The sequence below is a fragment of the Gobius niger genome, assembly GCF_951799975.1.
Source record: "Gobius niger genome assembly, chromosome: 9".
NCBI classification, from domain to species: Eukaryota; Metazoa; Chordata; class Actinopteri; order Gobiiformes; family Gobiidae; genus Gobius; species Gobius niger.
Window position 1 is genome coordinate 797,897 of NC_136860.1, and position 9,332 is coordinate 807,228.

Genomic DNA, 9,332 nt, shown 5'->3' on the forward strand with positions numbered 1-9,332 from the left:
ACAACACAGACAGATGATTATCCAATATTACATCAACAAATCTATATTGTACTAAAGTTTTATCAGTAAAAAACTCCGTTAGCTACATGTTGACCGTTAAGCTAACCGCTAGCCTCCTTACTTTAGCTCTTCTATCATGAGTGAATGTACTAAAAGTATTTGTATCAGTGTCGTTTTACCTTTAAACAGTTTTATGCTGTTTCTATTCCAGTTCACGTCTTCAAAACGCCAAATAAAAGCCGTTCTTCATCACTTCCGGGTTCAGACAGACATGAAATGACGACTTAAAATCAAATAAACCGAATGAAAAGTCCCGAAATCGCGAGTGTTTGTGACAGACTTTAGCCTAACTCTAAATAAATGTGAAACTTTTACATTTTTTTCTTTTCCAAACGCTGACACTAGAGGGCGCCATTGTTCTGTGTGTCCTGTGTGGGCATCAGCAAACGTCTGGACTGATGATTTGTTGAGGTTTAATGGCGGTAAACCCGCAAATTCACCGTAAGAGCTGGGGACACACGAAAACACAGCGCGTAAGCTAATTTACATACTCTTACAATCGTAACCTCAAATTAACCTCAGCTTTGGCCTTAAAATGGTCAATTAACAACATAAACATTTCAAACCTGTGCTTATACATCACTACAAACGTACCTTGTTCCTCTACAAAGCGAGAGCTCATCATTTAATGCATTTTTATTGCGCTCCGTCGTAACTTCTTTCTCCTCGGACTCTGGCTGCCGTTAAGTTAGCTCGCGGGAACAATTAGCAGGAAACACTTCTTTCAAAATAAAAGCCCTGAAGGAAGTTAACCGTAACTTATGGCAAACGCCAAAATAAAACAACAGCAAAATCACTTCGCGGTGATTTACACCCTTGTATTGGTTTAAAATGTCTCATAATAATAATAATATCCTGCATAATAATAAATACAAACTTAACTCAAATACAGTAAACTTTTGCAGCAGATACTTCCTTTAAAACTACCCAAAGACACGTTGAAACGTCTTTTTTGGGTTATTTTTGGACGTCCAGTTTTGTTCCCCTGAAGGTGCAGACTGTTTCTCCAGATGACGTCTTTCTTTCAACGTCTTTTGGACGTGCAGTATTAACGTTCCCAGGACAGGATGAGGACTAATTCTAGTCCAAATTAGGTCGTTGTTGACGTCTTTTCTACGTTAAATTTAAATTTATTTTTGTCCGTTTGTATAGGTCTATATAGGCTCTCCACGTATTTCAGACAGTGGCAGGTAAAACGCGGAATTACCTTGACCTTCTCTATAAATGGAAGTTCCATGACCGGTGGGAACCATTACTGATTGTTGTTAACTATGGTGGATTTGGTCACTTCCAACAAGGAAGATCTCTGGCTCTCACAGACCTGTAACTTCTTCTTTAAGAAGCTCTTCTGTCCTCCACTCGTTACCTGTATTAATGGCACCTGTTTGAACTGGTTATCTGTATAAAAGACACCTGTCCACAGCCTCAAACAGTCAGACTCCAAACTCCACTATGGCCAAGACCAAAGAGCTGTGGAAGGACACCAGGAAAAGAATTGTAGACCTGCACCAGACTGGGAAGAGTGAATCTACAATAGGCAGCAGCTCGGTGTGAAAAAATCAACTGTGGGAGCGATTATCAGAAAATGGAAGACATACAAGACCACTGATAATCTCCCTCGATCTGGGGCTCCACACAAGATCTCATCCCGTGGGGTCACAATGATCATGAGAACGGTGAGCAACAATCCCAGAACCACACATTAACATCAGAAACGGCAAAGAAATGACCAGCATCTTCTACAGGACGCTCAGTGTCATGTTGTTGGTTACATAACAAAAGTATAAAGTAATAAACGAGAGGAGAACCTTCAGCCGTTTGAATCATGTTTATTCGAACAGAAGAGGAGCCTTTTCCCCGAGAGCTCAGACCAGCGCTCAGTTAAACTCCATTGTATCATCTCAGATCTTTTCTAAATGCTTTTATCCTTTATTTTTGATTCCTTATCCTCTTTATTGAAACAGCTCTACAGCAAAGTATGTGAAAGTACTGCTGTTTTAGCTCAATGTTCTTGCATTTCCTAAGTGGCCTGGGGACGAGTTGGAGACTTGAGTCGCTGCTGGTCACGGAGATGTCTCTGAGACGTCCCTGGAGATAAAGAGAGTCTCCAGGTCTCGGTGAAAACCAACAGGTTAGATTTCAGCAGAGTCTGTGCAGAGACTCCATGTGTGTGCAGTCTGCAGCAGTGGTGCTAAACACGATTTGTCGTAAGCTTTAAGATCCTTGGAATCCAACTCGAGTCTCCAACTAGTCTCTGAGCCGCTGAGACACACCCTTCGACTGCGCAATATCAGTCTTCAACATGTTTTAATGTAGACGTTTCTCATTTCAGTCACAAAAACCTGACTCTGACTCTAAGTGAGCGCTGGTCTGATCGAGGCGCAGACGGAATAAATTAATTTAAAAACATCGTCGGAAACATTTCAATACAAAAGTATCAAAGACACAGACGTTTCACAGAAAGCTGTTCATCACATTCCCATCATCCCTCCATCATCACTCCATCATCCCCCCATCATCCCCCCATCATCCCTCCATCATCCCCCATCATCCCTCCATCATCACCCCATCATCCCCCCATCATCCCTCCATCATCCCCCATCATCCCTCCATCATCACCCCATCATCACCCCATCATCCCCCATCATCCCCCCATCATCCCCCCATCATCACTCCATCATCCCCCATCATCACCCCATCATCACTCCATCATCCCCCATCATCACTCCATCATCCCCCCATCATCCCTCCATCATCCCCCCATCATCACTCCATCATCCCCCATCATCCCCCCATCATCACTCCATCATCCCCCCATCATCCCCCCATCATCCCCCCATCATCCCTCCATCATCCCCCCATCATCACCCCATCATCCCCCCATCATCACTCCATCATCCCCCCATCATCCCCCCATCATCCCCCCATCATCCCCCCATCATCACCCCATCATCCCCCCATCATCACCCCATCATCCCCCCATCATCACTCCATCATCCCCCCATCATCACCCCATCATCCCCCCATCATCACTCCATCATCCCCCCATCATCCCCCCATCATCACTCCATCATCCCCCCATCATCCCCCCATCATCCCCCCATCATCCCTCCATCATCCCCCCATCATCACCCCATCATCCCCCCATCATCACTCCATCATCCCCCCATCATCACCCCATCATCCCCCCATCATCCCCCCATCATCACCCCATCATCCCCCCATCATCACCCCATCATCCCCCCATCATCACTCCATCATCCCCCCATCATCACCCCATCATCCCCCCATCATCCCTCCATCATCCCCCCATCATCACCCCATCATCCCCCCATCATCACCCCATCATCACTCCATCATCACTCCATCATCACCCCATCATCACCCCATCATCACTCCATCATCACCCCATCATCACCCCATCATCACTCCATCATCACTCCATCATCCCCCCATCATCACCCCATCATCACCCCATCATCCCCCATCATCACCCCATCATCCCTCCATCATCCCCCCATCATCCCCCATCATCCCCCCATCATCACCCCATCATCACTCCATCATCACTCCATCATCACTCCATCATCCCCCCATCATCACCCCATCATCCCCCCATCATCCCCCCATCATCACCCCATCATCACTCCATCATCCCCCCATCATCACCCCATCATCCCCCCATCATCACCCCATCATCCCCCCATCATCACCCCATCATCACTCCATCATCACTCCATCATCACTCCATCATCCCCCCATCATCACCCCATCATCCCCCCATCATCCCCCCATCATCACCCCATCATCACCCCATCATCACCCCATCATCACTCCATCATCACCCCATCATCACCCCATCATCACTCCATCATCACTCCATCATCCCCCCATCATCACCCCATCATCACCCCATCATCCCCCATCATCACCCCATCATCCCTCCATCATCCCCCCATCATCCCCCATCATCCCCCCATCATCACTCCATCATCACTCCATCATCCCCCCATCATCCCCCATCATCCCCCCATAATCACTCCATCATCCCCCCATCATCCCCCCATCATCACCCCATCATCCCCCCATCATCCCCCATCATCCCCCCATAATCACTCCATCATCACCCCATCATCACCCCATCATCACCCCATCATCCCTCCATCATCCCCCCATCATCCCCCATCATCCCCCCATAATCACTCCATCATCACTCCATCATCACCCCATCATCACCCCATCATCACCCCATCATCCCCCCATCATCACCCCATCATCACTCCATCATCCCCCCATCATCACTCCATCATCCCCCCATCATCCCCCATCATCCCCCCATAATCACTCCATCATCACCCCATCATCACCCCATAATCACTCCATCATCACTCCATCATCACCCCATCATCACCCCATCATCACCCCATCATCCCCCCATCATCACTCCATCATCCCCCCATCATCCCCCCATCATCCCCCCATCATCACCCCATCATCACCCCATCATCACTCCATCATCACTCCATCATCACTCCATCATCCCCCCATCATCACTCCATCATCCCCATCATCACCCCATCATCACCCCATCATCACCCCATCATCACCCCATCATCCCCCCATCATCACCCCATCATCCCCCCATCATCACCCCATCATCCCCCCATCATCACTCCATCATCACTCCATCATCACCCCATCATCCCCCCATCATCACTCCATCATCACCCCATCATCCCCCCATCATCCCCCCATCATCACTCCATCATCACCCCATCATCCCCCATCATCACTCCATCATCACCCCATCATCCCCCCATCATCACTCCATCATCACTCCATCATCACCCCATCATCCCTCCATCATCACCCCATCATCCCCCCATCATCACCCCATCATCCCCCCATCATCACTCCATCATCACTCCATCATCACCCCATCATCCCTCCATCATCACCCCATCATCCCCCCATCATCACTCCATCATCACTCCATCATCACCCCATCATCCCCCCATCATCACTCCATCATCACTCCATCATCACCCCATCATCCCTCCATCATCACCCCATCATCCCCCCATCATCACCCCATCATCCCCCCATCATCACTCCATCATCACTCCATCATCACCCCATCATCCCCCCATCATCACCCCATCATCCCCCCATCATCACTCCATCATCACTCCATCATCACCCCATCATCCCTCCATCATCACCCCATCATCCCCCCATCATCACCCCATCATCCCCCCATCATCACCCCATCATCACCCCATCATCACTCCATCATCACTCCATCATCCCCCATCATCCCCCCATCATCACTCCATCATCACTCCATCATCCCCCCATCATCCCCCCATCATCACCCCATCATCCCCCCATCATCCCCCCATCATCACCCCATCATCACTCCATCATCCCCCATCATCCCCCCATCATCACTCCATCATCCCCCCATCATCCCCCCATCATCACCCCATCATCACCCCATCATCCCCCCATCATCACTCCATCATCCCCCCATCATCCCCCCACCATCACTCCATCATCCCCCCATCATCACCCCATCATCACTCCATCATCACCCCATCATCCCCCCATCATCACCCCATCATCCCCCCATCATCCCCCCACCATCACTCCATCATCCCCCCATCATCACCCCATCATCACTCCATCATCCCCCCATCATCCCCCCATCATCACCCCATCATCACCCCATCATCCCTCCATCATCACCCCATCATCACCCCATCATCCCCCCATCATCACCCCATCATCCCCCCATCATCACCCCATCATCACCCCATCATCACTCCATCATCACTCCATCATCACTCCATCATCACTCCATCATCACTCCATCATCCCCCCATCATCACTCCATCATCCCCCCATCATCACCCCATCATCACTCCATCATCACTCCATCATCCCCCCATCATCACCCCCTCATCTGTGCCCCGTAAGTGCAGACTTCCTTCAGAGGGAGGGGCAGAGCGGCCTCCAGGGGGCGCTTGTGCTGCAGTAACAGTGCGAGCCGAGGTTTGAGAGACAAAGAGACAGCGCAGAGTCAGAGCAAATACTGGGACTTTTTTATACAACACGAAAAGGAACAGAATAAATAAAAACGGTTTGAAAGGACGGACTGAATATGAGGAAAAGACGGAACAGACTTTTTGTAAATAAATAAAAAGAACAGGGTTAAAGTGAGACGCTGCAGTGTGGAAAAACCTTCAAATGTGTTTTAAAGTTTATGCCCCTGTGTATGTTCTTTAGCCGCTGCTGTCTCCCACACAGGAAATGACCATATTAGGATTACAGCGTCATCTCGGTCAAAGCCTTTCCTGCTACACATGGATACCAAACATGTCAGTATTTGTGAAAGTGTTAGAGGACATTTTACAAACTTTTACAAACTGTTCTAAATGTTTCTTACTTCCTGGAGAAAGTTCTGGTTCAAAAACATTGTAAAGTGAGAGTGTTTTTTCACTTCCACCTGCAGCGTCTCGACTTAAGACTCATTATTATTGATGATACATGACGTAGCTGAAGGAAAATGAAAGGCATGTGTGACGTTTCAACGGTTGAAAACAATAAAACACCGTTGTTTCTTCCAGCCTTGTTCAGGCCTTTGTTTTCCCGACGCCGCCGTCTGAAAACTTTGTGCAGTTACTCGATATAAAACCAGTTTCTCCTCAAATAAAGCAGAGGTTGACAGATCCTTCAGGACCCTGGTCAGCTCCTGCCGACCTTTACACTCGATAAATAACACTTTAGTATGGAATTACATGAACACAAACGATCACGACCTTCTGGGTCCTTCACGACACGACACACTTTCACCGAACGCCTCCAGAGCTTCCTCAGAGCCTCCTCAGAGCTTCCTCAGAGCCTCCTCAGAGCGTCCTCAGAGCGTCCTCAGAGCTTCCTCAGAGCTTCCTCAGAGCTTCCTCAGAGCTTCCTCAGAGCTTCCTCAGAGCTTCCTCAGAGCGTCCTCAGAGCTTCCTCAGAGCTTCCTCAGAGCGTCCTCAGAGCGTCCTCAGAGCCTCCTCAGAGCTTCCTCAGAGCTTCCTCAGAGCTTCCTCAGAGCTTCCTCAGAGCTTCCTCAGAGCTTCCTCAGAGCGTCCTCAGAGCTTCCTCAGAGCTTCCTCAGAGCGTCCTCAGAGCTTCCTCAGAGCTGCGCGGTTTGAGAGTTTCCATCATGTTTGAGGTCTGACAGAAACAGCGTCTTCCTGAGCGGAGGTTTAGTGCAGCGTCATCTGACAAACACCAAACAGATTCATATTTATTCCTTCATTCTAGGCCTCCTTAAAGCTGGATTCACACCGATATATCGGGCCGATATTTGTTTTACAATATCAACGATAAAAGCTGATACCTCCGGAAGCAAAAGTGATTTATATTTCTTTTCAGTACCTGCTTTTGACACTGATTTTCTTTATGCCAGACTGTTATGGTGTAACGGGACCCAGTGAGGCTCCAGTGAGGCTCCAGTGAGGCTCCAGTGAGGCTCCAGTGAGGCTCCAGTGAGGCTCCAGTGAGGCTCCAGTGAGGCTCCAGTGGGGCTCCAGTGGGGCTCCAGTGAGGCTCCAGTGGGGCTCCAGTGGGGCTCCAGTGAGGCTCCAGTGGGGCTCCAGTGAGGCTCCAGTGAGGCTCCAGTGAGGCTCCAGTGAGGCTCCAGTGAGGCTCCAGTGAGGCTCCAGTGAGGCTCCAGTGGGGCTCCAGTGGGGCTCCAGTGAGGCTCCAGTGGGGCTCCAGTGAGGCTCCAGTGGGGCTCCAGTGGGGCTCCAGTGAGGCTCCAGTGAGGCTCCAGTGAGGCTCCAGTGGGGCTCCAGTGAGGCTCCAGTGGGGCTCCAGTGGGGCTCCAGTGAGGCTCCAGTGAGGCTCCAGTGAGGCTCCAGTGAGGCTCCAGTGGGGCTCCAGTGAGGCTCCAGTGAGGCTCCAGTGAGGCTCCAGTGGGGCTCCAGCGGGGCTCCAGCGAGGCTCCAGCGAGGCTCCAGCGAGGCTCCAGCGAGGCTCCAGCGGGGCTCCAGCGGGGCTCCAGCGGGGCTCCAGTGAGGCTCCAGTGAGGCTCCAGTGAGGCTCCAGTGAGGCTCCAGTGAGGCTCCAGTGGGGCTCCAGTGAGGCTCCAGTGAGGCTCCAGTGGGGCTCCAGTGAGGCTCCAGTGAGGCTCCAGTGAGGCTCCAGTGAGGCTCCAGTGAGGCTCCAGTGAGGCTCCAGTGAGGCTCCAGTGGGGCTCCAGTGAGGCTCCTGTGAGGCTCCAGTGGGGCTCCAGTGAGGCTCCAGTGAGGCTCCAGTGAGGCTCCTGTGAGGCTCCAGTGAGGCTCCAGTGAGGCTCCAGTGAGGCTCCAGTGAGGCTCCAGTGAGGCTCCAGTGAGGCTCCAGTGGGGCACATTTCGCTGAGAGAGGTTTTCCCTATACTGTATGTGATGTACAAAACTACAATAGTGGTGTTTTGCCAATGAAGAATATCAGCCCTCGTTTGTGGATCATTTCTGGACCAGAAGACGACACCGACGATGTCCTGAATAAATCAGCCTCCATCGTTCTCCTCCATCGTTCTCCTCCATCGTTCTCCTCCATCGTTCTCCTCCATCGTTCTCCTCCATCGTTCTCCTCCACTCTTCGCTCGGTGTGAGTCCAGCTTCAGGTCCGTCAGAGGAAAACGAAGCTGAGCAGAAACGAATCTTCAAATGAGACGTTCGACCAGTTCCATAAAAATACTTTGTCTCCTTTAAACAAGAGCGTTCTCCTGAAACACTTCTCCTCTCGCTCACAGGAGAGTCCAGGACCCCTGGACGACTGAGAGACTCGGATAGTGCAGTCCCACGGTCCAATAGGAGCGTCTGCAGAGGCGTACGGTCCAATAGGAACGTCTGCAGGAGCGTACGGTCCAATAGGAGCGTCTGCAGAGGCGTACGGTCCAATAGGAGCGTCTGCAGAGGCGTACGGTCCAATAGGAGCGTCTGCAGAGGCGTACGGTCCAATAGGAGCGTCTGCATCAACGTACGGTCCAATAGGAGCGTCTGCATCAACGTACGGTCCAATAGGAGCGTCTGCATCAACGTACGGTCCAATAGGAGCGTCTGCAGAGGCGTACGGTCCAATAGGAGCGTCTGCAGAGGCGTACGGTCCAATAGGAACGTCTGCAGAGGCGTACGGTCCAATAGGAGCGTCTGCAGGAGCGTACGGTCCAATAGGAGCGTCTGCATCAACGTACGGTCCAATAGGAGCGTCTGCAGGAGCGTACGGTCCAATAG